The sequence below is a fragment of the Arvicola amphibius genome, chromosome 14 (genome assembly GCF_903992535.2).
Source record: "Arvicola amphibius chromosome 14, mArvAmp1.2, whole genome shotgun sequence".
NCBI lineage: Eukaryota > Metazoa > Chordata > Mammalia > Rodentia > Cricetidae > Arvicola > Arvicola amphibius.
In genome coordinates this window covers 10,836,323-10,862,074 of record NC_052060.1, presented here as the reverse complement: position 1 = coordinate 10,862,074, position 25,752 = coordinate 10,836,323, and the positions used below count along the sequence as shown (strand labels likewise).

At 41.5% G+C, this 25,752-nt stretch overlaps 1 pseudogene; it reads right to left on the bottom strand.

Annotated features, from left to right (window-relative positions):
* Positions 1-2,872: 2,872 nt before the first annotated feature.
* LOC119801239 lies at positions 2,873-22,450 on the bottom strand (annotated as a pseudogene).
* Between the last annotated feature and the right edge of the window lie 3,302 nt (positions 22,451-25,752).

Here is a 25,752-nt window from a genome sequence, read left to right as displayed (position 1 = left end):
TTGACAAGAAAACCTAAGATAAAAAACCCTCACCATTTAATTTGTTCCGAATAGTAAAAGACTGAATTTGGTGTTACAGCATTAGATTTTTTTTCACAGAGTTTTTCTCTATTTTGCAGTAGAGAAATCATTTGGAGCCACTTTGAGGCAGACATCACTGAAATTGGGGCTGCTGCATTGCAGCAGGTCCATTGAAGAAGCCAGACCTGAGATAAAAGATGTTTCTATATTTTATCTGCTTTCCCATAAGGTTCCTTTCCTCTCCTCAGCAATTGTAGTAGGTTAAAGTACCACATACAGGCTTCCTCCACAAAACTCCTTAAGTTTGAAGTTTGGTTAGAAGTTTACAGCACATAAACACAATGTGTAGCTATGTGTACTATTTGGGCCCTGGTATAATACTTAATGAAACAAAACAGAGAAAACTTTAAATGTTTTCCTAAACCAAACGTTACTGGATTTGGATTCCCAATATCAGAATGGCACAAACTATATCCTTTTCTGTTTGGGTGTCTGTTGAGTCCATTTGAGTCATAACATCTGTCAGTTCCCTTATTTCTCTGTTAATTTTTTGTCTGACAGACCTGTCCAGTGGTAAGAGTAGGGTGTTGAAGTCTCCCACTATTAGTGTGTGGGGTTTAATGTGTGATTAAACTTTAGAAGTGTTTCTTTTATATATGAGAGTTTCTTTTAAAACTTTAGAAGTGTTTCTTCTATATATGAGAGTGCCCTTGTTTTCGGGGCATAGATGTTCAGTATTGAGATTTCCTCTTGATGAATTTTTCCTGTGAGTAATATGAAATGTCCCTCTTTGTCTCTTTTGATTGATTTTAGTTTGAAGTCCATTTTGTTAAATATTAGGATAGCTACACCAACTTGTTTCTTAGGTCTATTTGACTGAAAATTTTTTTCCAAACCTTTACTCTGAGGAGATGTCTATCTTTGAGGATGAGGTGTGTTTCTTGTATACAGCAGAAGGATGGATTCTGTTTTCGTATCCAATATATAAGCCTGTGTCTTTTTATAGGTGAGTTGGGTCCATTTATATTAAGGGATATTAATGACCTGTGATTGTTATCTCCTGTTAGTTTAGTTTTTGTTAGTGGTGATCTTATTTTGTGTGTTTTTCACTTTTTTGGGATTTGCTGCTGTGAGATCATCTACTGTGTTTTTGTGGATGTAGACGGCTTCCTCGGGTTGGAGTTTTCCTTCTAGTACTTTATGTAGGGCTGGGTTTGTGGATAGGTATTGGTTAAATCTGGTCCTGTCATGGAATATCTTGTTTTGTCCTTCTTGAAAGTTTTGTTATGTATAGTAGTCTGGGCTGGCATTCATGGTCTCTTAACGTCTGTCTGCATAACGCTTGACAAGGACCTTCTTTATTGTTTCCATTGAGAAGTCAGATGTAATTCTGATAGGTTTGCCTTTATATGTTACTTGGTCTTTTTTCCTTGCTGCTCTTAATATTCTTTCTTTATTCTGTATGTTTAATGTTTTGATTATTGTGTGGCAAGGGAATTGTTTGGGTTTTTTGTTTTGTTTTTTGATCCAGTGTATTTTGTGTTCTGTAAGCTTCTTGTATCTTCATAGGCATACCTTTCTTTCGGTTGGGAAAGTTTTCTTCTATGATTTTGTTAAATATATTTTCTGTGATTTTGAGCTGAACTTCTCCTTCTTCTATGTCCATTCTTCTTATGTTTGGTCTTTTTATGGTATCCCATATTTCCTGTATATTTTGTGTTAACCTTTTGTTAGATTTAATATTTTCTTTGACCAATGAGTCTGTTTCCTCTATTGTATCTTCAGCACTTGAGAATTTCTGTTCCATCTCTTGTATTCTGGTGTTTATGCTTGCATTTGTGGTTCCTGATCATTTTCTCATAAGTTCCGTTAATATAATTCCATTGGCTTGTGTTTTCTTTATTGTCTCTATTTCAGTGTTCAAGTCCTGAATAGTTTCTTTCATATGTTTGATTGCTTTTTCTTGGTTTTCTTTAAGGGATTTGTTGATGTCTCACAATTTTTTGTTTGTCTTTTCTTCCATTTCTTTGAGGAAATTTTCCATTTCCTCTTTAAGGGCCTCAAACACTCTCCTAAAGTTATTTTTAGGTCATTTTCTTCTGCTTCATCTATATTTGGTTGTTCAAGTCTTGCTGTTGTAAGGTCACTAGTTTTTACTGGTGTTGTGTTGCTCTTTGTGGTGTTGTATGTGTTCTTATTTTGTCTACCCAGTTTTTCCTCTGATTGGTTTAGTTGGGGCTGTCTGTGACTCTGGTGATCAATTTTTCAGGTGCTAGTGGATCCAAGGCTCAGATGGTTGCTCTTCATGGTGCAGTCGGGGCCAGGGTTCCAGTCACCCTGTTGGTCACTCTGTGTTCCTGGAGGTCACTCAGCATTCCTGGGGTTCACTCTGCAATACTAGGGGTCATTCAGGCCTGCTTCCACAGAAATTTCTTTCTTGGGGTTCTTTTTGCTGAGGTTTCTGCCTTGGGCCTACTCTAGCAGAGGTCCTGGCTTAGGCCTACTTCCTCAGAGGTTCTGGATTTGCACCCCAGGCCTACAGAAGTCTCTGGTTCTAGTCTACTCCCTCAGCAATTGCTCCCTTTTACCTACTTCTGTGGAGTTCACTGTCTAAGGCCTGATCAAGCCTAGGTCGTTAGCTCAGTCCTGTTTCTGTAAATGTCCCTGGTCTGGGTCTGCTTCCTCAGAGGTCCCAGGCTTGGGATTGGTCCCACAAAGGTCTCTGGCTCCAGTCTACTCCCTCGGAAGTCCCAGACTCACAACAAACCTGCAGATGTCTCGGTTCCTGCCTACTCCCTCGGAGGTCCCAAACTCTACATTGTTTGTCCTAATTGCATACTGTGTACCGCTGTTAGTCTTCTCCATAAATGTCGTTCTTCTTACACTTCATTTCTTCAAAGTCAAACTTGGATTCTGCAGTCCTCTTAGAGATACCTTTAATGTCATCACAGGTTTTCTCAGAGTGAGTGACAGCATTACAGTTGTGGGAAATAAAGATCTGGCTATACATTCCCAAATCTTAAGTACAAAGGGGTCACTGATGTTGCTACACTTTTGACCTTTGGTTCCAAAGGTTCCAAAGCCAATTCCAATTTCTTTTTCAGGTCCCTTGATCTCCACAGCTGTACTTAGCAATGGCAATGTATTTGCCCTGTACTGCCCACATTATGTGCAAAGGAGATCGTGCAAACAAAAATGTCTGACTGTTCTGTGGAACGATAATCTGGCAGGAGTTGGCCTCATTGGTGTTCTTGATAGGATGGCTAAGCATACAGATCACTCTGATTGCCTGGCCCACTTTTTCAATCCTAACTTTTGCATGGCCCAGGGTCACAGATGAGGTGATTTCAGTGTGTAATCTCTTGCACACTTTACACCAACCACTTTTCCATTTTGCATAATAATTTCTTCAATTAGTTTATTCAACATCTAAGCACCTCCATGTATAACACTTAACAAATTTGCAAATCCTTGTGGCTATCCTCCAAGACCGTAGAGAGGATAAGGTATACTTCTACCTTAGCTTACCAAAGACTATTGTAAAGTTTAATTCTTTTAATGGTATCACAACACAGTTGATCTGCACAGTCATCTGTTCTGTGCCATGCAAGAGAATGATCAGAAAAATCTGTAACTTCTCAGCCCTAATCAAACTTTTTATCCACATCTCTCATTGAAGTCTTCTCAGGAACAAGGCCTTCACAAGTTCTAGAATCCTTGGTGTGGGAGAATTGTCTATATTCTGTCAATCATGTTTTAAGTAAATGCTGATTGGCCAGGCAGGAAGTATAGGCGGGTCAACCAGACAGGAAGTAGAGGTGGGGTGGTGAGAACAGTAGAGTTCTAGGAAGGAGGAAGCCAATTTCTCCCCAGTCCTGCCCAGATCACAAAAGAAGCAAGATGTGACCTGCCTCACTGAAAAAGGTACTGAGCCATGTGGCTAACATAGATAAGGATAATGGGTTAATATATGTTATAAGAGCTAATACAAAGCCTGAGCTAATGGGCTATTCAGTTTATAACTTATGGAGATTTCTGTGTGATTTTCCTTGGGACTTGCCAGCTTTCAGAACTGGGCAGGACAGAAACCCCAATGAGCAGGCCCTGATGTTACAAATCCTTTTCATCAACGTTGGCAGCATAAACTAAGAACTTCCTGGAGTAGCTCTATTTAAACAGTCACATTAAGCTAGATGCCAGGGCTTCTGCTCCAGAAGAAGGAGGCTTGTAGATTTTTCCTCCCTTATAAAACACAGCTCCCTTCAATCACTTTGAAGTCCATCTAGGGGGTTACCTCTATGTAAAACCGGGTCTTCACCAACTGACCATTGGCCATAACAAAAACCTAGGGATTAAGTCAACATGCCAGTCTCCTCTCCCCATTGATGCTGGTGGTTGTCCTGGTATTTTCAATCTCTTGTGTAAGTCTTCCAGTGGCATTGTAGACATGCTTTCTCCTGTATAGTATGGGTTCTGATGTGGAAAAACGTACTTTCTATTCACTAACATTATCCCCAACAGATACATTCCATTGGGCACCGGCCCAGCACAATCACATAAAAGGCAGGGGGTGGGGAAAGCACACAAAGGGCTCTGAGACCACCACAGAGAAGGGAGCAAGAAGTTTGTCAGTTCTTCACCCCCCACACCCCACCCCAGCCATGTGGGAGTGGGGCTGGGTAGACCTGAGGAAAGGAAAAGCTGAGCTGACTAGGAGTCAAGGCTGGCCAACACCTCAGTCACATTAGATTTTTAGAGGAAAAAAACTCAGTGATTTTATAAAACTTGTGGAGAATAAAGTTTCTGACCTCAGTTCCACCATCTGTTAATCTAAATGGATCAGTAAATGATATTTCAGTGAGCTATCTAGGTGACTATAATGCGCAGTTAGCTTTGGAAATGTTAATTTAGACAAAAATCACCATTAAGAAATTCACATCACCATAGAACCTCCACCTGACGATAGATGAAGAAAATGACAGAGCCCCACATTGGAGCACCGGACTGAGCTCCCAAGGTCCTGACGAGGAGCAGAAGGAGGGAGAACATGAGAAAGAAAGTCAGGACTGTGAGGGAACCTCCAGCTGGCGACAGATGGGGAAGGTGACTGAGCCCCACATTGGAGCACTGGACTGAGCTCCCAAGGTCCTGATGAGGAGCAGAAGGAGCGAGAACATGAGGGAGAAAGTCAGGAACGTGAGGGGTGCGTTCACTCATGGAGACGGTGGGACAGAACTAAAGGGAGATCACCAACTCCAGTTGGAATGGGACTGATGGATCATGCGACCAAACCCGTCTCTCTGAATGAGGCCAACAGCGGGGGCTGACTGAGAAGCAAAGGACATTGGCGCTGGGCTCTGATTCTTCTGCATGGACGGGCTCTGTGGGAGCCTTCTCAGCTTGGTCGATCACCTTCCTGGACCTGGGGGGAGTTGGGAGGACCTTGGACTTAGCATAGAGTGGGGAACCCTGATGGCTCCTTGGCCTTGAGAGGGAGGGAGGGGAGGTATGGGTGGAGGGAAGGGGAGGGAAGGGGGAAAAGGAGGGGCGGGAAGGGGGAGGAGGAGCGGAGGGAGGGGGAGGAGGAGGGAAGGAGATGGAAATTTTTAAATATAAAAAAAAAAAATAAACCATGAGAATGAAAAAAAAAAAGAAAGAAATTCACATGGAGCCGGGCGGTGGTGGCGCACACCTTTAATCCCAGCACTTGGGAGGCAGAGGCAGGCGGATCTCTGTGAGTTCGAGGCCAGCCTGGTCTACAAGAGCTAGTTCCAGGACAGGCTCTAAAAAAGCTTCAGAGAAACCCTGTCTTGAAAAACAAAAAAAAAAAAAAAGAAATTCACATGGATGGTTTTTCTAAACACGTCCAAGAGGCAATAAGACTGAAAAGTCAAGAGAGATCATGTTCTTTTGTGTGTGTGCACGTGTGTGCATGAGTGGCTGTGCGGGCTAAAGGCTGATATTGGGGGTCATCCTTTGTTGCTATCCACCTTATATTTTGAAATAGAGCCTCTTACTGAACTGGGAGCTCATTGATCTGGCTAGACTGGCTACCTAGTAAGTGTCAAGGATCTGCCCGTTTCTAACAACATCCTCAGCTCTGGGCCTATAGGTGAGCTACCATGTGCAGCTTTTAGGTGAGTGTTGAAAATCTGAACTCAGGTCTTCCTGCTTGAAAAAAAACAAAACAAAACAAAACAAAACAAAAAAAAAAAACGCTTTCTGTGCTATCTCCCCAAGCCAAGACTATGTTCTTTTATTTCATAGCCAATACCCACAATCTACACTATAATACTGATTCTGTCTCTCTGACCTAAGGAAAATAAACTTGTTCTCCGTTTTTCCATGTAAAATGGAACTCATAAAAGTAACCTCCAAGGGGTGCTGTGGGGATCAAAACAATAAATGCATGTCCTACTCTTGATAGTGGGCATGCTGCATATGTGCTCAGTATAGATCACCAACCTGGCTGATGTAGAAGAGCAAGCCTGAGATAGACCAGAGTCATAATAATGATTCCATATGCCTAAAAATGTGAAAAAGGAGCCAGAACACTATATAACTACACTAACTCACAAAAAGAGCAGAACGGCCTTTTTATGAAACTTCCTTGATTTCTTACAAAGCTAACTATTGTTGTGAGTACTCAGTGAAAACAGAATCACTGGAATCCAGTGCATCATGCATTGTGTGTGCACCTGAGTTTGAACACTATGATTCTCACTCATAGCTGGTCCTTTTATGTCAGTCGGGGCTGCTCCGACACTTGAGGACTTGATGACAGGAGCTCAGAGTTACACAGTTACTGTTGTAACTCAAGATGAATATGCTCAGGATATAACTCTTAATTTCTCCCCATCCTATTTACTTTTACCCAACTATCCTCATCCCAGAAACAGAACCACCATCTATGCAGACCCCTGGGAAACCACAATGACACCCCAGTCTCACAAAGACATGCAGGCAGTTGGTCAGACAAGTCTCATAAAATTTGGCTCCAAAGAGTATCCTGAATCATAACCTTCTCCCATTTAGAATCTCACATTGGCTTCTCCTAAACCCTGTGGGTATGCCCCATACAGCAGTCTTTGCAATACTATAGAACTCAGCTCCATGCTTGTAGACGGAGGCTGCTCGCTTCTTTCCTGGCCACACAGACCCAAATAATAACAGAGAAACTATATTAATTAGAACACTGTTTGGCCAATAGCTTAGGTGTATTTTTAGCTAACTTTTATGTCTTAAATTAACCCACAATTCTTGTCTGTGTTAGCCATGTGGCTTGGTACCTTTCATCAGTGAGGCATTCTTACCTTGCTTCCTCTGTTTCTGGGTAACAGCTGCAGACGGAGCCTTTCCTCTTTCCAAAATTCTCCTGTTCTGGTCATCTTGTCTGGCTACTGGCCAATCAGTGTTTTATTAAACCAAACCAATACAAGTGACAAATCTTTACAGGGTACAAGACCATTGTCCCACACAGGCTTCTTCCCTAAAGTAAATAGGCTACTATGATAGTAAATTTCATGAGATAACATTATGGGTCCTCTGGAAACTTTATTATTTGTTTACACATTATTTCTTGGGTACATCTGTGAGAGACATTCTGCCTGAGATTGACATTTGAATGGGTATAATCAATTGTCTTCCTTACATGTTTTATATTAATATAAAAATATACAATACAATACAAAGTTGGTTAAAACTAGAAATTTGTTATTCTCATATTGGACATTCAAGATCAAGGTAGCAGTAGATTCAAATGAGAACTCATTCTTCATAGATGTCCACGGGGTTGGTTTTCTTTCTTGGTTTGGTTGGTTGAAGTAACTGAAAAGACTTTCAAGTTCCCTTGACTTCATTTTTAATATCATTACGTTAATTACCCTTGACTTGAGACATCCTACTGAAAGAAAGAAGCTCTGTATTTCCTCTCGCAGCTCAGGAAGTTCCAGTTCAAGCCTGACTAGCCTGGTTGCTTTGGAGAAATAATGAAACAGCACTTTATGGGAGGAATAAGTGATAGAACAAGATCCCTCACTGCATAGGGAGAGAGGGAAGGGAGGGAAGGAGGGGAAGGGAGGGAGGAGATGAGAAAGTCTTCAAGGACACTGGAGTCTCAAAAACCTCCTTATGGGACTACTCCAGTGTCCTAAACACTTATCCCAGAAATTAACCTCTGAAAGGTTCCGTCACCTCCCATAGTTCCCATGTTGTTGACCAACCCTATTCTAAATGGATTTTAGGAAATCAAAACAATAATCCAGTCATGGCATCATAAGCCTATAAGCCCAGATACTTGCATAACATAAGCAGGAGAATCATTTAAATACCTGAGTTAGAGACTAGCCTAAGTAACACGCTAAAACCCGACAGCAAAAAGTAGAAAGAGAAAAAAAGTTTAATTAAATGATCTAACTATATCAGCTGCAGTCCCATTTGTCAGTAAGAATCCCTCAAACCTAATAGCTTATCAAAAGCACAACTTTTCCCAGGGCCGATCCTGCAAGAAATGCTCAGCTTTTCTCTTCGCTCTGATCCAGTGCAGTACTTGGGAAGACCCAGGAATGGTGTTGGCTAAATTGGCCACCAGTGCAATGTGCAAAAGTGAGAAGAAAACAACCGTGGTGTAGGATAGGTGTTAATGCAGCGAACACTTAATGATCTGTGACATCAGATCACATAGGCTGTGCTGGGAGCCCGTGAGACTCACATGGAGTAACAGGGCTAAATAAAGTCCCCAAGTGCCAGGGGTCCACTTGTCTTGTTTCTAGGTTTCTCCTCCCAACAAAATCTACACAAAAGTTCTTGGCCTGAAGCCAGAGGAGCTGATGAGACTTCCACACCCATTCCCTCCTTTCTAAGCTAGGTCCCTCGACAAGGTGCTAATGAGCAGTAAAGGGCCAGAAGGTAAAGAGAAGGAAGGAGAAACAGGGCCTGGATAATCCATGACCTGTATAAGCAGTCCCTAAAGATTTAGCTTAATAGATTCACAGAATCCCCTTTCCACCCAAGAGTGTGAAGGAAATTTGGATGGGATGCTAAGGTACCAGAAAATGAAATATGGTCTTGCTAGAAATCTGCAGGCATTAATACAGCCTCCACTAAAAGTGCCTTTGTGGGGGGAGGGACTGAGAGTGGTATTGAGTGCTTGTCAGTGAGCTCTCCACCTGTGGGATTTTTTTATAGCTCATTCAGTCACAAAACTATTATATTTCAGAAAAGTTTCTGAAATCCATTTCCTTTCATCACTCCTAGGGCTTTAGTCTGTGCATTTCCCCTACAGAGGAGCAACTGATCAAAGTCCAACATGGGAAAGGTTGAAACCACGTTCCCAAAAGTGACATGCATTCTAATTTGTACAATCTGTGTATTCTAAGAAACCAAATGACTTCACTGAAGGTTAAGTTGAGAAGAGGTGTGCAAATTCATAGTTACATATTGACTTCAGGGTACGAGAGATTCACACATGGATTTTGGAAGTCAAACACATCAGGTTAAATCAAGTTCCACCTTTATCAGCTAATGTTGCCTTGGAAAAGTTATTATCTCTAAACCTCATACCTCTCAGCTTTTGAACAAGAACAGTTTAGATAAGATGCATTGGTATAGATAAGAAGTATGGTAGGCATATATCATATGATAAAATATGGTGGTAGGGTATCGCTGATAGTGGTTGACTTCTACAGAAATAGCCAAGTCTACCATAAGGAGTTGATAGTTATCCAAAGGTTCCTGTATCAAAGGACTCATCTAGATTCCAAAAGACTTAACTGCTGAGTTATAAAAGTTAAAACTCGATGCCACTTTCGTAGAAGGAACTGAAAACAAAATACACATTATAATTTCTTACTAGAAATATAAGGCAAATTGATACAGTAAATTTTGACTTGTATATTAAGTTTTTTAAGTTTCAGTAAGACTTAAAGATCTCAGAGTGGTGGCATATTTTAGTCTCAGCACTCAGGAGACAGAGGGAGATCTCTATGAGTTCAAGTCCAGCCTGTTCTACATAGCAAGTTCTGGACCAGCCATGGCTACATGGTAAGAGCCTGTCTTTAAACTAAGGCTATAGAGAAAAGGTTTAGAGGAGTAGAGATAAGGTAATGTGGGGGAATCTCTATAATTATATCAGGTTTGTTAAACAGGTGCAAAATATAAAGTACACTCACAATACAGAGCAAAGCTGCAACACTGCTATTGTTTCTGTTGCTGATCCTCTTGTTCCAAAGGAAAAGTCTGGAAGATCACCAAGCTGCCACTACCATTTATCCCTCCACAGTCCAAGAGAGCCCATAGCCCCTTCCCCTGGGGTTTTATCAGGTCATGTATCTCCAGAGAAGACCACACCCATTAGGACCAGCCAACCCAATACAATTAGATATCAGACTGAATTCCCACAATTTTCCCCTTTTAGTTTAAAATAAAAGAGAAGATTCCAATACTAACAATAATAAAAACTATATACAATAGGAACAATTATCATGTGAGAAATACATCTTAGATGTTCAAACCATGGCTAATAGGCAATTTTATAGAGATTACTCCAATAGCTATCTTTTCCTGCAGAATATAGCTTGTACCTGATATGTCTTTAGCTAAAATTCATGAGAATTGTAATTGTAACTATCAAGTCTTCAATCCCATGAAAGACTTGAGAAGGAAAATAACATTAACTGAGTAAGCATAAAGAGCAAGCAACTTCCAAAAAATGCAAGAAAATACAGAAACAGCTGGCTTCCTAGACAGCCACCCAAGGACTCTCTGCAAAGTAGGGACATCCAACGTTGGCTATAGGTCTAGAATAACCAACAATTTTCAGAAGCAGGAAAATTCGAAGGACTTTCCTACCCTGTCTTGGCAAAGTTAAGCAGTCACTATTCTTTCTATCCTGCTTGTCTGAATTGAACAACATACTTACTGTCAGCTGTAGAGGAAGACCATGCCCATTGGCCCAAACCTTCCCAATACAATTGGCTATTGGACCAAATTCCCACAACAGAAGAGTTTAAACATTAAAATTAGAAGTTTATATATAGACCCAGAGACAGAGAAAATATGTTAGGGTTTGACATAGATGCCCCATCCTAAGGATTGGGTTTACATAAAAAATAACTCAAAAAGTTTATATAATTCGGGAAATCAAGAACTTGATATGATGAATTGCAATAACTGCCATGTGCTTAGGAACTGTTTGTATTTCACAACCGAAACAACTTTAAAATCTTTAAAAGGTGCTTCATGGTAAGAAAGTCATATCATGAATTTCTCTCATATGCTGTTTGGTGGCCTGAAAGTCAAAGACAGTGCTGAGAATGAAGTGATGATTTGTGACAGCTCTAGAAAGTCCCAGGATGCATTCACACCATCATAACCCGTCTCCTTATAAAGATCTTAATTGAAAGAGGTCCTATTTTTGCTGTTTGTTTGTTTGTTTGTTTGTTTTGCTTTGTTGGTTTTTTGTATTGAGACAGGGTTGCTTCTTTTTTTTTTCCTCATGGTTTATTTTTTTATATTTAAAAATTTCCATCTCCTCCCCTCCTCCTCCCCCCTCCCTCCCCTCTTCCTCCCCCTTTCCTCCTCTCCTTCTCCCCTTTCCCTCCCCTCCCCTCCACCCATACCTCCCCTCCCTCCCTCTCAAGGCCAAGGAGCCATCAGGGTTCCCTACTCTATGCTAAGACCAAGGTCCTCCCAACTCCCCCCAGGTCCAGGAAGGTGATCGACCAAGCTGAGAAGGCTCCCACAGAGCCCGTCCATGCAGAAGAATCAGAGCCCAGCACCATTGTCCTTTGCTTCTCAGTCAGCCCCTGCTGTTGTCCACATTCAGAGAGACGGGTTTGGTCGCATGATCCATCAGTCTCATTCCAACTGGAGTTGGTGATCTCCCATTAGTTCTGTCCCACCGTCTCCATGAGTGAACGCACCCCTCACGTTCCTGACTTTCTCCCTCATGTTCTCTCTCCTTCTGCTCCTCATCAGGACCTTGGGAGCTCAGTCCAGTGCTCCAATGTGGGGCTCAGTCATTTTCCCCATCTATCACCAGATGGAGGTTCCCTCACGGTCCTGACTTTCTTTCTCATGGTCTCTCTCCTTCTGCTCCTCATCAAGACCTTGGGAGCTCAGTCCAGTGCTCCAATGTGGGGCTCTGTCATTTTCTTCATCTATCGTCAGGTGGAGGTTCTATGGTGATATGCAAGAAATTCATCAGTATGGCTATAGGAACTGGCCTTTTCAGGCTCCCTCTCCTCAGCTGCCCAAGGAACTAACGGGGGCATCTCCCTGGAAACCTGGGAACCCCTCTAGGGTCAAGTTCTTGACAACCCTCAGGTGGCTCCTTAAATTAAGATATATGCTTCCCTGCTCCCATATCCACCCTTCCTGTATCCCAAGCATCCCATTCCTCCAAGCTCCTCCCATTCTCCCCTTCACACTTTTCTCTCCCCATCTTCCCTTGGCCCAGCAATTCCACTATTGGGAATCTACCCAAGAGATGCCCAATCATACTACAAAAGCATATGCTCATCTATGTTCATAGCAGCATTATTTGTAATAGCCAGATTCTGGAAACAACCTAGATGCCCTTCAGTGGAAGAATGGATGAAGAAACTGTGGAATATATACATGCTAGAATACTACTCAGGGGTAAAAAACAATGACATCTTGAATTTTGCAGGCAAATGGATGGAAATAGAAAACACTATTCTGAGTGAGGTAACCCAGACCCAAAAAGATGAACATGGGATGTACTCACTCATAATCGGTTTCTAGCCATAATTAAAGGACATCGAGCCTATAAATTTGGGATCCTTGAGAAGATAATAAGAAGGTGAACTCCCAAAAAAAGATATAGTAATCCTCCTGGATATTGGAAGTAGACACGATCGCCAGGCAAAATTGGGAACTTGAGGGTTGGGCGAGACTGGGCCAAGGGAAGGGTTGCTTCTTATAAAGGTTTTAATTGCAGGAGGTACTTTCTATTGTTTGTTGGTTGGTTGGTTTGGTTTGGACTGGTATTGATATTTTGAGACAGCGATTCTCTGTGTAACAAACACTCCTGGCTCTACTGAAACTCACTCTGTCATACAGGCTGGTCACGAACTTACAGAGATCTGCCTGTGTCTGATTTCCAGGTGCTGGAATTAAAGGCATTTGCCATCACTACCTGTAAGATCAGGGTTAGAAGCAAGATCACCATCACAGAATATCAGATATTTTTAATGTGTCCACTAGCTTCCTAAGAATAGTAACATTATAGTCTAAGCCTCAAGGGTTTATGCAGTCCCCAACATATTGGACAAAGCCTAGCCAGGATGCTATTTGTAAATGTCAGTTAAATACTTCAAAGCAGTAATCCAGTGGCCAAAGAGCTACAAGGAATGATGACAACTTTGTCAGCCTAATCTGAGTGGCCAAAGGAATCTGCATGTGTACACTAGGGACAGGCAGACTTAAGAAAAATGAATTAAAGGAATTTAAATTTAAATCTATTCAAAAGATAAACTACTTAGACTATTATTGTCAAAAGCAGAATTTTTAATATTCAGAATACAACCATTTTACATCCTCCACTCTTGGCTGTTAAATCTAATTAACAAAACTTAATCTAGTCATCTTTCATTGACTGTAGGTTTTGCATGTAGAGGGTAGACGAATTTAATGAATGAAACATGAGCTTAGTTTATGTTCTGTTTGCATAACACTGATATGGTGCCTCAATATTCTCAAAAGAATTCTAATTCAGACTGACTATTCAATAATGTTTTCCTTTCTTTGGTAAAATATCTAGGTTTTGGAGGTTTCTTGTTATTATTATAAAAGGGGCTTCACTAAAAATCATAGGAAAAAATATAACTGATATTGGCTTTGAGTTCTGCAGTTCAGCCAGAGATTCCCGATTTAGTTAAACACTAGCCTCTTGTATTTGTGTGTGTCACAAGTATGAATATGTCCACACTAAGCATATATTTGTACAGAGATATCAGATCTTGGTTTTTGCCCATGTTCTACTCTGTTGCTAAATACTTGGTCCCTGGCTTTTGGATAGGAACCTGAGTGCACAGGAATAAAAGCTCTAGAAAAGCATTGCTCCTCAGACCTGAGGAGGGGTGGGGAGAAGCTCCAGGGGTGTCGCTTGGAACAAAAGTCTCAGACAACTGCTTATATAATATTTTTTATTATTTCTTTGAGAATTTCACACATGCATACAATATATTTTGATCATATTCATTCTCATATCCTCTCCATAACATCCTCAGGTCAACTCTCAAAATCCCACACACTCATAAATTTATGTCTCTATATGTATATATGTATACATATATATGTGTGTGTGTATACATATATGTATATTCATAACTAATAGGCATTTGATCATACATTGGAGAGTGGTTGAGCTACTAGAGACCACAACCTTAAAGAAAACTTACTCCTTCTCCCAGAAACTATCAACTGTCCATAGTGCCTCAATTAGGAATAGGGGCTCATGAATCCTTTTCCACTCCGTTCTAAAATGTAAACTGGTCAAGTTGGTGCCTAAATAGAGCCTTCACCATTATGTTCTAGCGTCTTTGTTATAGAAAGGTACTCTGAATGCTACTAAAAGAGAAATGTAAGCACCAAGTCAGCCACAAAGTCTTTGATCTACAATGGTATCTTGCCTACAAGATAAGTTGGTACCACAAAGCTGGTGGGAATAGCCAACCAATATCTGATAAGGCGGACTCCATGAGATTAAACCCATATCCAACACTGCTTTGGTAATCAAAAGCAGGTAGTAAAATAAAACTGAATACTACTGTTCTAAAGGAGAAAAAAGTCGCAATAAAATGGCTTCTAATGAAAATCAATTGATCAATCAATAATAAAACATTGACTAGCTTGACTTTGTGCAAATCTTATGCAGACAGCCACAGCTACAGTGTGGTTGTCCCAACAGGCCAAAAAGATGCTGTTTCTTTCTAGTCCACCCCAATCTCTGACTTCTAAGGGGATCTTTCCACTCTGTCTTCTGGAGTGGTCCCTAGCCTTGTAAGAAGGAATACAGATGTTCCATTTGTGACTGAGCATTCCACAGTCACTCATCCTCCAGACTTTGACCAGCTGTTCGTTTCTGTATCAACTACCATCTATTTCACAAAGAAACTTCTTTGGTGATGGCTAAAAACTGCACTAATCAATCTATATAAGAATGAATTTAGAAGGCAGCCTCATTCTGAGCCCATTGGCATAAAAAATAAAAAAGAGCAGTGCAATCACCCCTGTTGTCTACGAGCTCCACAACCATAGGACCGTGGCCAGACTTAGAAGTGCTAAGCATGTTTCCTCCTATGAAGTACGTCTTAAATCTAATCACAAGGTGGTTGGTTGCACCTTTAGCCTTCTCGCCACTATAATACTTATGGGCCTATGCCAGTAGATTATGCAACTCACAAAGTTCACAACTATATGATACTATTGATGAACTGGGCTCCTATTTCTATTTTGACAAGAGAAGCTAAGGCAATGGCCTGCATCAAATCCATTGATTAGACAGGTCTTCAAGTTTGTCTTACAAGTAGCCTCCATTCTATTGGCCAGGAGTCAACACTGAATAAGATATGACCTGTCATGTGTAGTTCAGGGTCTTTCACTAAAATACATACCCTTTAAGACATAATAATTTCCAGCAATCTGGAAAGATGAATAATATATCTATCCAAATATTTTAGTAAAGTTTGCTGCTATTTAGGATATAGTTTAAAAATCTTGTCCTTCTCTGGTCAGAATAACTGTTAAATTCCATAATGAAACCCACAATTCTGCATTCTAATTTAGACAATTACTAATTTAAAAATTCAGAAATGTCTGCATTTTCATGTTCACTATAGAATTAAATAACTCCAGAAAGATGGACCTTGAAATGACCTACATGAAAGGAAATCTTTGGGTGGCTTTGTTTTAGAGAGAATCTTATAGAGTCATGGGCGGGAACTTGGGGGAGCAGGAGACACAAGCATAAGATTTCTGTTTAGCAGGAAGGATTTTATAAAACAGGGTAGCATTGAACTCATAGTCTGGGAGCTTTTTAAGGGGCACATGGCAGCAACTGGATGAGAAGGCTGGTTCAATAGGCCCCATCATGTATCAAGGTACATTCTCTAAGTGATTGCCATACAGAGTTTCTGGGCAGAGATAATCATTAAAGAGAACGACAAAACAGAAGGCAGGTCACTCTTCTGGCATCGCTGGCCTCCAAGAAGAATGTTCCCAGGACTGCTTTTTGGACTTCTTGCCTTGCCCAGCAGACTTATTTATATAGCTATTCGTATATAAGTTATGATTCCGGCTTTAAGAGTTAGTGTGATAAAGTTCTAGGTAAGTAAACAGTGCAGGGGTAGGTGAATCAGCTGGTAAAGAGCTTGCCATTGAGCCTGCTAATCTGAGTTTGATCCCTGAGACCCCACATGGTGAGAAAAGGAGAACTGACTCCTACTCTGACTTCCACATGTATGGCATGATGTGATGTGTGTGTACCCAGACGCGCACGCACGGGCGTGCGCGCGCGCGCACACACACACACACACACACACACACACAAATAAAATAAAATAAGCATAATAAAGATATGGTGGACTGGGGAGGAAAATGACTTTAACTTTACTATACACCATTCTTCAGGAATCACCAATGTAGGAGATATTCCTTGAGCCAGAACTCTGAGAGAGGCATTTCTTCAGATAGACATATCATAGGCCTCCTGATTTATCATAAATGATTTTAATACTCCATATCTGAAATGTTTTTGATACTTACACTATGGCTTAGATGAAGGACTCATTAACATTTTTCTTCTCGTCAGCATCCTAAGCACCCAGACCAAGGGTCCAAAATATCCTTCTCCGTTTTGCACAGCTGGGGAGCAGTAGCTACCATGCAGGAGTTAAGGACACAGAGGCCAGAGCTACACACTGTGGCTCAAGCTCAGGCTCTGATGTGTAATCTTAGGTAAGTCACACCACTCTGCTTTGCGTTCCTCCCTGGCAATGAGGAAAATAATGACCCTTACTTCACGGGATTATTGCAGAGTCTAAATAAGCCAGTGTAGACACTGAGAACAGTGTCTGGCAGCCAGTAAGTGCTGAATAAGCCTTCACCATTCTCATCAAACTTGTCTTCTGGGGCCAAGCCCCTGCCTGCTATGTTTGCCCATAACTTCTATCTGATTATATTTAGCTCAGGGCTTTTCCTCTCTCCCACCAGAAGCGTTTTTAATCTCAGAATCTCTAATCAGAGCGACGAAGATAAAGCTTTAAGACTGGCTGTGCACCAATCCAAACAGGTTGGCACTTTGCTCAGGAAAAACAGTTATTTTTTCCAAATCCATCCACCACCTCTCATCAAAATTAAACCACCTGAGACTCTGGCAAGCAAACTGCACTTCACTTAAAGCACCAAGTTTTTTTTTTTTTCTGGGTGTAATAGAAGTAAACTTGTCTCAAGGAACTGAGACATGCTTTACTATATATACAGACAGGGATCTCTTGAGAATGTTACAAAAAAAAGTTTAACTCATTCTAGTTAGCAAAAAATTCTGTAGTTCTTGTTTTCCACCCTAGCCCCTCAGCCAGCAGGAAATCAATACCCATTTGATGAGCACTCACCTTGTACAGCAGACACTGTAGATTCTAAGGTAAATGAGAGTTCCTGACAGCACAGCCAGCGAGAAATCAACCACGCAGCTACCCTCCAAATGGGGATACCCTTATCCCTGGGGGTTTACTTATTTGGAGAAATCTGATTTGGAGGGGATGTTTAAAAGCTGTGTCCTGAACTCACATCCTCTGGGGCTTTTAGTGAGTGGTGGTGTCAATCAAGCAACACCAGAGATGTTCTATCCATAAAGTCACAGAACTGGGGGGACCCTGGCAGGTTTTAGACCAGAATACAGAGACTCTTTAGTAGGTGTGGAGCCTGTGGAGCTGGCAGGATACCCTGCAGGAGAGCTAACAGCACAACTCAGAAAATTTGCTGGCAAAAATAGTTACTTCCTGCTTCAGAGTAAATAGGCTTAAAAGTCTTGTGTAAATGGTTCTAAAGGCTGGTTAGCTACCCCACGGCTTACAAAAGGTTTTGATAAGTGTGAAAGACTCAGAAACAGATGGATTAAGTTGCCCACAAAATACTCAGTTTAGTAATTAAACACACACACATGAATATATGCATGCACACATGCATACACACACACACAAAATTAAAAACTGAAAAGGGAAACCAAATTTGGTAATTGTCCAAGGCAGAACTCCAAAGGGCTCACACCGTTCTGCCAAGCACTCAGCTCTGCCAGGTTCTTTACTTTCTACAGCTGTGTATCCTCAAAGCTAAGCTTGTATGCTCCCATATGAGCCATGAAGAATACGCTGGGTACCCTTGCCTGGGTACTGCTTCCCCTGCATGTGCCCTAAGCACCATGGCCATGAGAGGCAAGATGTACCACCACTTCTGAAGACGCACGTGACCGTAAGCTTGCTCTCAACATCCTCCGCCAAGGCAGCTTCTTGCTACTGAAATAAACCTTCCACCATCCTCAAGGCCCGCTTCCGATATCAACTGCTTTGATAATATGTCTCTTGACCTTTCCTCAATCACATATCACATCCCCACTGCATCTGACAACTGCACTTTCAGTTCCATGGTCCCACAGCTGCCGCCAAAGGAAAACCATAGCTGTCCATAAAGCAAAGAATGGGTGAGGTGGAGTGACCTCCTCTGAGAACTGAGTCTACACTCCATTACCACCCTGTTACACAACTGCAGGGGACAACTTTAACACCATAGTCAATGGGAACGGCACCCTTTCCAACAAGGCACAATCCACGTGATGATGCTTTCCGGGGTCCTGCTTCCCTGGCTCAGGGTTCTACCTCTTCATACTCTGCTGTGCAAGAGCACCACAGGTACAGACACTAAGACTACAATATGAAACTGAGGGAAAATAGGACCCTTGACGACCAGGGTAGAGACCAAGATGCACAACCTGTTTCTTAGATTTGACACGGGCCAAAAAGTATATTCTGTCGGAAGTATGAGGTATCACACAGAAACACGATTCTCTCTGCTTCAATTGATTTAGGATTTCTCTATCATTTCTTAGCATATGCAGTATGCTTGTCTGAGTTATGAAAGTGAGAAGAAAATAATTGGTTACTACGGACCCCAGGCTCATTTCTCCCCATAACTCCCGTCATCAAGCATCAGTGTGACTTTCTGAGAAACACACAGACGAGAAGAAAGACACTTCCCTGCCTTTATCCAGCATCACGAAGTGTTTGCGTCAACCTGACTGCCTCCTTTCTAGCCCATAATTGTTTCTTCCCATCAGTCACCAGATAAGGCCATTGTGTGGGTTCCAGAATCCAACCTCCTATTTATTTTCATAAGAGGAGTTTCAGATATGGGGAGAAACTCGGGACTTCAAAGAAAGGCAAATTCTCTGTCACTCTTTCCTTCAGAACCTTGGTGCAGTATCACGGAAGGAGGGAAGAGCATCTTCTTGTACCAGGTAAGCGAGAACACAAGGAAGGAAGGAAGGAAGGGCATCTTCTTGTACCAGGTAAGCGAGAATACAGAAGCAGCCTCAGGAACACAGTGTTTCCTTAGTACTCTTTCCCACTAGTTCTTATCAAGGCAATTGAGGTTTGGAATGTGGCCTTTTCTAGGCAGGGTGTAGAATTCTCATCTTGAAAGGTCTGATTTGACATCCAGCCTCATGATGAGAACTGTTTTCCAAGGCCCTTGCCCTCCACCATTCCACCGACAGACTGGTTGGCAAGGGCACAGATAGGAAATCCTGCGCAGGGGCCCCGATGCCTTCGGGCACCGCAGAAATGGGTCTCATGGTACAGGAAAGGAATCCAAGATAAAAACAAGAGAGTTCAAAAGATCAGGATGCCTTTCCATTGATCTTGGACTTGTTAGAGGGGCACCATCAATCACAGTCGTTCAGAAATTCCTATTAATGGCCCCAAGTGCCAGCGTTCCCATATGGTTTGTCTTTGTAACATTTGGTCTTGGGCATCTCTTTGGAAACAACGTGAGAATCTGTCAGTGTCAGATGCAGGCCCGAATTGGCTGCCTTACTCCCTGCAGCAAGGAAAGGGAAATGTGTGGCTGCATACATGCTTCAGTAGATGGACATTCGACAGCAGCTAATGAGCCAGGAGACTGTCCCTGGGAGAAAGCTAAAGAAAGAATTGGTCAAGCCAATCTGAAAAAGATTTTTTTTCCATTTTTATCAGCTATGCAGGGTGGGGGTGGGGGTAGGTGTAGACCTTGGTAAAGAAGTAATGGTTATATGCTTACCACAAATCAATAGACATTTAGAGAGGACAGAAAAGTATACCTATAGAGGGAGAAAAGGACTTCCTTCTTACTCTCTCTTCTGACCTCACTGAAGCCACAAAGGTATGCTAATATGACATAGCAACAAGGAGCTCCAATGTGATATTATCCAGTATGGAAGCCCCTAGTCATGTGTGGCAGACATTTAAGGACCTGGAATGACTAAGAGATTCAAGAGGTACTGTACTTGTAAAATACACATTGGATTCAAAGACTAGATATAAAACTTATCATAAAGCATAATCTTACTATGCTTACATTGGTTCCATGTTAAAATGATGGCAGTTCATGCTGGGTAAAATTAAGTATATTGCTTCAACTGTAATATTTTAATATAGATTTGTAATATTTGTAATAAGATGCTAAAATATCTAAAAACACATTGTATTTCTGTTGGAGAGTGCTGTTGCAAAGTATGACTTTATCAATGACACTGGGATTGCTTTACTAAAAACTAATTAGCTTAAACCAATAGGGATTTATTTCTTCTCTCAACCTTCCTAAATCCAAAGTCCATATTAAGGTGTCAGGAAGTTCGGCTGTGCCCTTGGGGAAGAGTGTGTCCAATGCAGTGTTTCCAGATGTTGGTGCTTGTGGGCAGACCATGGAGCGTTGTGACTTGTAGATAGAACACCTCATTCATTCTCTATCGCCAGTCACATGGCATTCTCCATGTGTCTGTGTGTCTTCGAGGAAAAAAATGTTTTAAGTGTGTGTGTGTGTGTGTGTGTGTGTGTGTGTGTGTGTGTGTGTGTATGTGTGTGTGTGGCAGAATATGTGCATGTGAGTGTGTACACATGCCCCGGAGAAGGCAGAGGCATTGAATCCCTGAATCTTGAGTTTCTGGTGGTTGTGAGCTGCTGGATGTGGGCTCTTGGGACCAAACTTGTGCAGCAAAGACTCTTGGCTGCTGTACCATCTCCCTAGTGCCATCTCATCTCTTTTCATAAGGGAGCAGTCATACTGGTTGAGAGCCCAATGCTGTAGTGTGACATCATCTTAAGTAACATAGTAAAGATGCTATGTCAGAAGTCACACTTGAATTGGAGACACTATTGAGCCCAATATAATGGTCAACTAGTCCTCTTAAGAAAAAGGGAGAGAGGCCTCCATTAATGGAGACAACACACTACCTCAGCCTCAAGTGGTGAGGCACATCCACCATGCTTCCTCCCAGATGTGCCGCATACACGTTGAACTTCGAAAATGTTGCGGCCTGGTGAGCAGCTTGCCAAGGTCAAAATGCAGACTGAAACGATCGTGAGGAGAGCTGGGTTCAAGCTATGACTCTATCAGTAGCATAGCAGAAGACACCAGAAGAAACGAGAGAGTGCTCTGAACCCCAGATCTTCTAAATAAAACCCTTGAACTTTCAAACTCAGAGGATAGCTTTGGGGTTTACATGGGGTAATTATTAACATGCTTTTAAGAGTACAAATATAGGGGCTGGAGAGATGGCTCAGTGGTTAAGAGCACCGCCTACTTGTCTAAAGGTCCTGAGTTCAATTCCCAGCAACCACATGGTGGCTTACAGCCATCTGTAATGAGATCTGGTGCCTTCTTCTGGCTTGTAGGCATGGATGTAGACAGAACAGTGTATACACAATAAATAAATAAATCTTTAAAAAAAAAGAGTACAAATATAAGTCACTGCGAAAGGATGCTGCAGCTTGGCTCTTCCTCTATCATTTTGAGAGAAACAGAAGGATGGCTGAATGCTGGAGGATCTGGGATCACTTAGCTTCTTGCACAGACACACAGAGGTTTGAGAAAATGGTCCCTGCAGACCTGGAGGACTTGGTGGCCTCTTTGGTTGTATACACCTTAACCTCCCCAGTTAGCCAAAGAGCAATTTACAAGTGTAGAAAAGTTGTACTAATGTTAGTGACCCTATGCTGAAAAGCTTTGACGCAACACTGTTACATCTAAATAATAAATTAGTGGATGGCACAGAGCTGAAAGCAGTAGCCTTCAGGTAGGGCTCCTTCTGTTGAGGTCCTGGATTGAGAGTCAGAGAGAGCAGATCATACTTCAGAGATTTGTGAAGCTGAGCCATGCCACACTTAGGATGTTTTTAAATGCCCCCATCACAGCTGAATGTGTTAGAAGCTCAGTTTTCAGTGTGGCAATGATGGGCATTGATATTTTGTCTGCATGTGTAAGGATGCTGGAGGCCCTGGAGCTGGAGTCACAGGGAGTTGTGATCTGCCAAGTGGGCACTGGAAATTGAACCTGGGTCCTCTGGAAGAGGAACCAGTATAGTGAGGAGCTGCGGGCAGGCCTGCTTTTTGTCCCGCCCTGCTCCCAACCACCTGGCTAGCTTATGCCCCAAAATAACAACACAAATAGTATTTATTTAAACAATGCTTGGCCCATTAACTTCAGCCTCTTACTGGCTAACTCTCACATTTTGATTAACCCATATTTAGTAATGTGTGTAGCATCACGAGGGGTGGCTTACCGGGAAGATTCTAGCCTACGTCTGTCTTGGGTCAGAGCTTCATTGCATCTGACATACTTCCCTTCTTCCCAGCATTCTGTTCTGTCTACTCCACCCACCTATGTTCTAACCTATCAGGACAAGCAGGTTTTTTTTATTAATTAACCAATGAAATCAACAGATTGATAGAAGACCCTCTTCCATCAAACCAGTACTCACGCTGCTGAACCATCACTCCAATCCCTAAAATAAAGTACTTAAGTTAATTGCAGGCCTGCCATTAAAGTTACTGTGGATCCTAGCCTCTGTGCCTTCCTGTGTTGCAGCTTTCTCCCTCCCATGGGTGTTGGAGAAGGCTGCTTGTTGGTTCCCAGCCACCCAGCTATCTTAGACCCAGAATAATCACACAGAAATTGTATTAATTAATTCACTGCTTGGTCCACTATCCCTAGCTGCTTATTGGCTAACTCTTACATATTAGTTTAACCCATTTCTATTAATCTGTATATGGCCACGTGGCTGTGCCTTACCAGGTAAAGTTCCCAGCATCTACCTCCAGCCACACCGTGGTTTCTCTCTAACTCTGTCTTTTTCCTTCCATGCTATAGGTCAAGCCAATTTCTTTATTTATTAACTAATAAAAGCAACATGTAGACAGAAGAACCTCCCACACCACATGGGGTCTCTCAGTCCTGCCCACCAACACCAGCATTTACCAGAACTGGTATTTTTTGGGTCTTCAGCCTCCATAACTATGTGTTAAATAATTCTTTTTTTTTTTCTCTGTAAAGCTAGCCACCAAGTAATATTTAGATACAGTACCAACTACAGAGGATATATAGCAGATATGCATGTGCCATACAGAGGAGAAAATGGATGCCATACCATATAGGCCTCAAACAGGCACTCAGATAAAGTCTAAGATATCTAAATTAACTGATAAAGACCCAACCAGCTAGGCAACAAGTAATAGCTTCATCAAAACCAGGCTGAATAACCTATCAGAGAAACAATACTCACAAGAAGTCTGAATTTGAAACACTTCCCCTTCTCATTAGACACAAGGAAGTTCGTTTTTTTTTCTTTTTGTATTGATTTTATTAAGCTATACATTTTTCGCTGCTCCCCTCCCTTTTTCTCGCCTCCGCTTCAACCCTCTCCCATGGTCCCCATGCTCCCAATTTACTCAAGAGATTGTGTCCTTTTCTACTTCCCATGTAGATTAGATCCATATACATCTCTCTTAGGGTCCTCATTGTTGTTTAGGTTCTATTGGATTGTGAATTGTAGGCTGGTTTTCTTTGCTTTATGTTTAAAAGCCACTTATGAGTGAGTACATAATATTTTTCTTTCTGTATCTGGGTTACCTCATTCAATATGATGTTTTCTAGATCCATCCATTTGTCTGCAAATTTCAAGATGTCAATTTTTTCTGCTGTGTAGTACTCCATTGTGTAAATGTACCACATTTTCCTCATCCATTCTTTAGTCAAGGGGTATTTAGATTGTTCCCAGTTTCTAGTTATGACAAACAGTACTGCTGTGAAGGTAGTTGAGCACAGGTCCTTGTGGTACAACTGAGCATCCTTTGGATATATATCCAAAAGTAGTATTATTGGGTCTTGAGGAAGGTTGTTTCCTAATTTTCTGAGAAATCACCATACTGATATCCAAATGGGCTGTACCAGCTTGCATTCCCACCAGCAATGCAGAAAATTTCCCTTTACCCCACAACCTTTCCAGCATAAGTTGTCATCAGTATTTTTGATCGTGGCCATTCTTACATGTGCAAGATGGGATCTCAGAGCTGTTTTGATTTGAATTTTTCTGATGACTAAGGATGTTGAGCATTTCCTTAAGTGTCTTTCAGCCATTTTAGGTTCCTCTGTTGAGAGTTCTCTGTTTAGGTCTGTAATCCATTTTTTGATGGATTATGTGATCTTTTGGTGTCCAATTTCTTGAGCTCTTTGTATATTTTGGAGATCAGACCTCTGTCTGATGTGGGGTTAGTGAAGATCTTTTCCCATTCTGTAGGCTGTCATTTTGTCTTGTTGACCGTGTCCTTTGTTTACAGAAGCTTTTCAGTTTCAGGAGATCCCATTTTTAATTGTTTTTCTCAGTGTCTGTGCTGCTGTGGTTCTATTTAGGAAGTGGTTCCCTGTGCCAATGCATTCAAGTGTACTTCCCACTTTCTCTTCTATAAGGTTCAGTGTGGCTGGCTTTATGTTGAGGTCTTTGATCCATTTGGACTTGAGTTTTGTGCATGGTGATAGATATGGGTCTATTTTCATTCTTCTACATGTTTATATCCAGTTAATCCAGCACCACTTGTTAAATATGCTTTCTTTTTCCATTTGATATTTTTTGCTTCTTTATCAAATATCAGGTGTTCAAAGATGTGTGGATTGATATCAGGGTCTTCTATTCAGTTCCATTCGTCCTCCTGTCTGTTATTATACTAACACCGGGCTGTTTTCAGTACTGTAGCTCTGTAGTAGAGTTTGAAGTCAGGGATTATGATGCCTCCAGAAGTTCTTTTATTGTACAGGATTGTTTTGGCTATCCTGGGGTTTTTTTTTTTTTTTTTTTTTTTTTTTTTTTTTTTTTTTGCTTTTCCATATGAAGTTGAGCATTGTTCTTTTGATATCTTTGAAGAATTTTGCTAAGATTTTGATGGGAATTGCATTGAATCTGTAGATTGCTTTTGGTAAGATTTCCATTTTTACTATATTAATTCTGCCTACCCAAGAGCATGGGAGGTCTTTCTACTTTCTGGTGTCTTCTTCAAGTTCTTTCTTCAAAGACTGAAAATTCTTGTCATACAAGTCTTCCATGTGTTTGGTAAGAGTTACTCCGAGATATTTTATGCTATTTGTGGCTATTGTGAAGGGTGTTGATTCTCTAATTTCTTCCCCAGT